Below are 6,701 nucleotides of genomic sequence, written 5' to 3' on the forward strand. Positions count from 1 at the left end.
AATAGTGCACTGGTTAGGAAATGGGCGGTGGAGGAGCGATCAGTTTGGGTGCGGATGGAGGCGGCCTCGTGTAAAGTGCCAGCTTGAGGGCACTGCTGTTGGCACCCCTTCCGTTCTCACCAGTCAGGTACTCCACGGTTCCAGTGGTGGCATCAGCACTAAGGGTTTGGAATCAGTGTGGGCAGAACTTTGGATTGGAAGCGCTGTGGGCGCTGATTTGCGACATTCAGAGGTTTGCGCCGACAGTGTTGGATGCGAGATTCCGGAGCTGGCGGCAGGTGGGGATAGAATGCTTTGAGGATTTGTTCATGGGAGAGGTGTTTGCAGACCTGGAAGAGCTCGAGGAGACCTACCAGTTACCAAGAGGGAATAGGTTCAGCTATCTGCAGGTTAGGGACTTTATTGGGAAGGAGATGCCGTCATTTACGACACTGCCGGCCCTGGTGCTGCAGGATAAGCTTCTGTCCAAGGATGAAATTTGGGCGGGCAGGGTTGCGGACATGTATGGGGAGCTGATTAGGAGGGAGCGTGCTCCTGTGGAGGAGGTCAGGCGCAAATGGGAGGAGTTGGGAGGGGGATTGAGGGCTGGAGTGTGGAGGGACACTCTGCAAGGATGAATGTGTCCTCATCGTGTGTGAGGCTAAGTCTTATCCAATTTAAGGTGGTACATAGAGCCCACATGAAGGGGTCCAGGATGAATCAGTTATTTTTGGTGGTGGAAGACAGGTGTGGGCGGTGTGCGGGGACAGGGTGCGAAACATGTACATATGTTTTGGGCGTGTCCGAGGTTGAGGGAGTTTTGGAAGGGATTTTCGGAAGTAATGTCAAAGATTATGGGGCTAGAGGTAGCTCCGAGTCCGGAGTTGACGATATTTGGAGTGTTGGAGGATCTGGGAGTACAGGTGGCGAGAGAGCTCGATGTCTTGGCCTTTGCCTTCCTGATAGCCCAGAGACGGATTTTGAGCGTTGGCGAGACTTGGGTGAGTGACGTGGCAGAATTCCTACGCTTGGAAAAGATTCAGTTCGCCATTTCGGAGGGTGATGGGGGAACAGAGGAGGGGTTCACCTTGAAGTGGAAGCTGTTTATCTGCTTCTTTAAGGTGTATTAAGTCATCAGCGGGGATGGGGAGCGGTTGTTGTTTTATTTTTTGTTTGGATGGGGGGGGGCGTAAAGTTGGAAAGGGAGGCGGGTGCCGTGATGGCAGCGAGCTGAATGGGGGTTGTTGGGTGGGGGAGGTGCAGGGAGGGTGGGGTTTGTTCATTGTTGCCGAGGGTGGCTTTTGTATTTTTGTGATTATGTTTATATTTAAAATGCATTAAATAAAATGTTTTTTTTAAATGTATATACACAGGGCCTTCAGAATTCCTGGCACTCAGTTCACCCACAAAAAACTCTTTAAAATGAAACTAGAACTATGTTTTTCTTTTTTAACCCACAAATACACGTTATACATTGGTCCTGACAGAATGAATAATGTTACATATAATCCATATTTTATGAAAGAATGCTGCTAAATGTGGGAACTGATGTAGATATGGGATTATGGCATTTTCCCTTATATATGCTATTTATCATGATCCTGGACCAGACCCAACAGTGGCTAGGATACGGGACAGAAACCCCGATATTTTATTTTAATTCCATAACACTGTGAGGTAAGGATACCTCGCTCCAGGAGTTATTTCACATAAAACAGGGATATGGTATATTAAAACAAACTTTATTACTAACACAGTATTAAAATATATTTAATGTCACGCGAGAAAAGAACTTACAATTACCCCTTAAACAATACTACTCAATACAATGAATACAATACCCATAACTGCTATTTTTATTCCCACTTAAACAACAACAAAATCTCTCTCTCAATCCACTGTTAAACCATTGGCACTCAGGAATACTTGCTTTACAGGGATGTTCTTTGAGAAAGGAAGATCCTTTGACACTGGCTTAAAGATAAAATCTGACTCCTGTCAGAACCATGCAAAACTCTGGCTGTCTTTCTTCAGTAGTTGTTTCAGCTGGTTACAGCTCCATTGTTCTCAGACAAGTCTGCACTACTTTAAAGATGGTTAAACTCTTTTAACTGAACTGCAGTGAGGGAAAACTGCTTCACTTCTGGTCACAGCTTCATTCAGCTTACAACTGAATTGCCTTCTGCAACATCCCTGATGCCTCTGCCACCCAGCAATGACATCTTACCAAGCTGAAATCTAATTAACTCAACAGGGAACCCCCTTAATCCAAGCAAAATTGCATTAGCCCAAGCCTTTTACGAGGGTTTAATTGCACGCTTGGCTTCCAACCTTTCAAACTAGGATTCTTTTAGAACAGGATTGCAGCAGTCACATTCACACACTAACCCAGACTTCTAACCCTTACTGCACCAAATAGTGCTAATACAGCACGCCTGAAATTCTTGCAATCATGACCTTTTCCAGAGGGTATCTGCTCCCAGCTTTTTCCCTTGTGCAAGCAATCGGAAGGAACACTCGATTGACATCCTCTGTTTTAGTCTCCGTCACTGCCCTGGCAAAAGTCAGGAACTCTGGCTGTGGAGAACCCTGATGTTCTAGCACACCGTGGTGCAATAGCAGCACCATCACAGTCAGCTTTAATGCTATTGATTTTTTTTTAATTTAAAAAAATGCAATTTTTTTTTTCAAAAGAAGCAAGCTTTATTGTCAGTTGAAATATCGGTCAAATTGCAAAGAAATGCCAATCGGATACATTACCAAACTACAGGCCAGGGATGAATATATTCTCATCTGAACACATCTTTTTCCTAATGGAACCCTTGAAAACTACTGCCCTCTTGAAAACCACCCGGTCCTCCCATATTGTTGGTTCTCACACCTGTGCCAGCTTTTCTGTAACTGTTTGAAATACTTCAATAAAGTTTCCACCTGCCATAGCATTGAAACAGCCCTAGTTTGTCACAACCAACAGCCCCTGTGACTATGGCCATTCCTCACTCTTCTCACAAACCGTCATCGTTGATGCAGTTGACCGTACCATCTGTCTACAAAACCTTTCCTTTGTTGTCCAGCAGAATGGGACGGCCCTTACCTGAAACACGCTAACCTATGCAGTCGTAATGGGAATCTCATGCAATAGCTTTCCTTCCTGCCCATGCTCCAATACCCAGGCCTCCTATTTCTCATCTATCTACTGCACATCAGTGATCTGCGAAGATACAACATTAGGTTCCACATGCATGTTAACATCACCCACTTCTACCTCACCACAAAGCCCTCTGTGTTTTCAACCTGCATGTCTTTTGTTCTTCTTTAAAAAAAAATAAGTTTAGAGTACCCAATTCATTTTTTTTCCAATTAAGGGGCAATTTAGCGTGGCCAATCCACCTAGCCTGCACATTTTTGGGTTGTGGGGGCAAAATCCACGCAAACACGGGGAGAATGTGCAAACTCCACACGGACAGTGACCCAGAGCCGGGAGCGAACCTGGGACCTCAGCGCCGTGAGGCAGCAGGGCTAACCCACTGCGCCACTGTGCTGCCCCTCAGCCTGCATGTCTGACATCCCGTCCTGGATGAACTGCAATTTCTTCCAATTAAACATTGTGAAGAACAAACCATGACGCTTTCACCACTGATTTACCATTAAGCCCAATTCCTCCCTAGTCATTGCCACAGACTTAAACAGTCACGTGCCCACAATCTTGGCTTCTTAATTGGTCAAATTGAGTTTCTGACACTGCATCCCCTACATCACAATGGTCGCATACTTCCATCTCTACCATCACATCTCCCTGCCCACTTCAATTTATCTAGTGCTAAAAACCCTCTTCAATGCTATTTTTACCTTCAATCTCAACTATTTTGATGCTCTCCTAGCTAGTCTTCCATTGATCTCATTTAAAACTCTGCTATTTGTATCCTAGCTTGCACCAAGTAGCATCCGCCTATGACCCCTGTGCGTGCTGACCTCCATTCCTTCTCAATCTGGTAATATATCAAATTTTGAATTCTTATCCACTTTTTAAATTTAGCTTAAGTCATCACGTCTTCCTTTCTCTGTGATCTCGTTCTGTTCAAAACGGTCCAAGGACACTGCATTACTCCAAGCTGGCTGCGATCTGTCTCCCTGTCACTCTGACCAGATCGATTTAGATTTGCCACATTTACTGAGGTACAGCGAAAATTATTGTTCTGCATTACATCCAGGCAGATCGTTCCATACATAAAAACACAGGACATACAATAAATACACAATGTAAATACATAGACATAGACATCGGGTGAAGCATACGGATTATAGTGCTACAACAGTAGTGATGATGCATAGAGAGATCAGTTCAGTCCATACTGGGGTCATTCAGGAGTCTGGTAACAGCAGGGAAGAAGCTGTTTTTGAATCTGTTATGCGTGTTCTCAGACTTTTATGTCTTCTGCCCAATGGAAGAGTTTGGAAGGGAGAATAACCCGGGTGGGAGGGGTCTTTGATTATGCTGCCCGCTTTCCCAAGGTAGCGGGAGAGGTGATGGCCTGGGCTGTGTTCACGACTCTGGGCTGGTTTAGCACACTGAGCTAAATTGCTGGCTTTTAAAGCAGGCCAGCAGCACGGTTCAATTCCCGTACCAGCCTCCCCGAACAGGTGCCGGAATGTGGCAACTAGGGGCTTTTCACAGTAACTTCATTGAAGCCTACTTGTGACAATAAGTGATTTTCATTTTTTTTCATATAGTTTATTACAGTCTTGGGCCGAGCAGTTACCATACCAGGCTGTGATGCAGCCAGATAGGATGCTTTCTATGGTGCATCTGTAAAAATTGGTACGTAGATAGAGTTGAACAAAATTTTGACACACAGTTGTGTGTGTATAAGGAATATAATAGGGGGCTAAGTATGCAGCCTTGCGGGGTCCTGATATTGGAAGACTATCATGGAGGAGGTGTCGTTGTTTATCCTTACTGATTGTGGCCTATGGGTCAGGAAATCGAGGATCCAGTTGCAGAGGAAGGATTTTGGTTTTTGGAGTTGAGAGTCACGGATACATAGAAGATAGGAGCAGGAGGAGGCCTTTTGGCCCTTCGAGCCTGCTCCGCCATTCATCACAATCATGGCTGAACATCCAACTCAATAGCCCATTCTCCCCAAGTGCTGTATCTAGCCGTCTCTTGAATATATTCAATGTTTTATCATGAACTACTTCCTGTGGTAATGAATTCCACAAGCTCAACACTATTTGGGTGAAGAAATGCCTCCTTATCTCTGTCTGAAATGGTTTACCCTGAATCCTCAGACTGTGACCCCTGGTTCTGGACACACCCATAATTGGTAACATCTTCCCTGCATCTACCCTGTTTAGTCCCATTAAAATTTTATAAGTCTCCATGAGATCCCCCCTCATTCTTCTGAACTCCAGCGAGAACAATCCCAACCTAGTCAATTTCTCCTCATATGACAGTCCCGCCATCCCTGGAATCAGTCTGGTAAACCTTCGCTGCACTCCCTCGAGAGCAAGAACATCCTTCTTCAGAGAAGGAGACCAAAACTGCACACAATACTCCAGGTGTGGCCTCACCAAGGCCCTGTACAATTGCAGCAACACATCCCTGCTTCTATACTCAAAACCTCTCACAATGAAGGCCAACGTACCATTAGACTTCTTTACCGCCTGCTGCGCCTGCATGTGACACTTCAGTGACCGGTGCACAAGGACACCCAGGTCATAGATGTCATAGAATTTACAGTGCAGAAGGAGGCCATTCGGCCCATCGGGTCTGCACCAGCTCTTGGAAAGAGCACCCTACTTAAGCCCACATCTCCGCCCTATCCCCGTAACCCAGCAACCCCATCTAACCTTAGGGCAATTTAGCATGGCCAACCCACCTAATCTGCACATTTTTAGACTGTGGGAGGAAACCGGAGCACCCGGAGGAAACCCACGCAGACACGGGGAGAACGTGCAGACTCCGCACAGACAGTGACCCAAGCGGGAATCAAACCTAGGACCCTGGTGCTGCGAAGCCATTGTGCTAACCACTATGGTCCCACTGCATGCTCCCCTCTCCCAATTTACAACCATTCAGGTAGTAATTGGTCTTCCTGTTTTTGCTTCCAAAGTGTATAACCTCACATTTATCCAAATTATACTGCATCTGCCATGATTTTCCCACTCGCCCAACCTGTCCAGATCATGCTGTAGGATCCCTGCATCTTCGTCACAGTTCATCCTCCCACCCAACTTGGTATTGTCTGCAAACTTTGAGGTGTTACACTTTGTTCCCTCATACAAATCATTAATATATATTGTGAATAACTGGGGTCCCAGCACCAATCCTGGTGGTACCCCACTATTTACTGCCTGCCAATTTGAAAAGGACCCATTAATCCCTACTCATTGTTTCCTCTCTGCCAACCAGTTTTCTATCCACCTCAATACATTTCCCCCAATTCCATGTGCTTTAATTATGCAAAATAATCTCTTATGCGGGACTTTGTCAAACGCCTTCTGAAAGTCCAAATATACCACATTGATTGGCTCCCCCTTGTCCACTGTACTGGTTACATCTTCAAAGAATTCCAATAGATTTGTCAAGCATGATTTTCGCTTCATAAATCCATGCTGACTCTGATTGATCCTGCCACTGCTTTCTAAACGTTCCGCTATAAAGTCCTTGATAATGGATTCAAGCATTCCCCCCACTACCGATGTTAGGCTTACTGGTCTAT

The sequence above is a fragment of the Scyliorhinus torazame genome, chromosome 17 (assembly GCF_047496885.1).
Source record: "Scyliorhinus torazame isolate Kashiwa2021f chromosome 17, sScyTor2.1, whole genome shotgun sequence".
Lineage (NCBI taxonomy): Eukaryota > Metazoa > Chordata > Chondrichthyes > Carcharhiniformes > Scyliorhinidae > Scyliorhinus > Scyliorhinus torazame.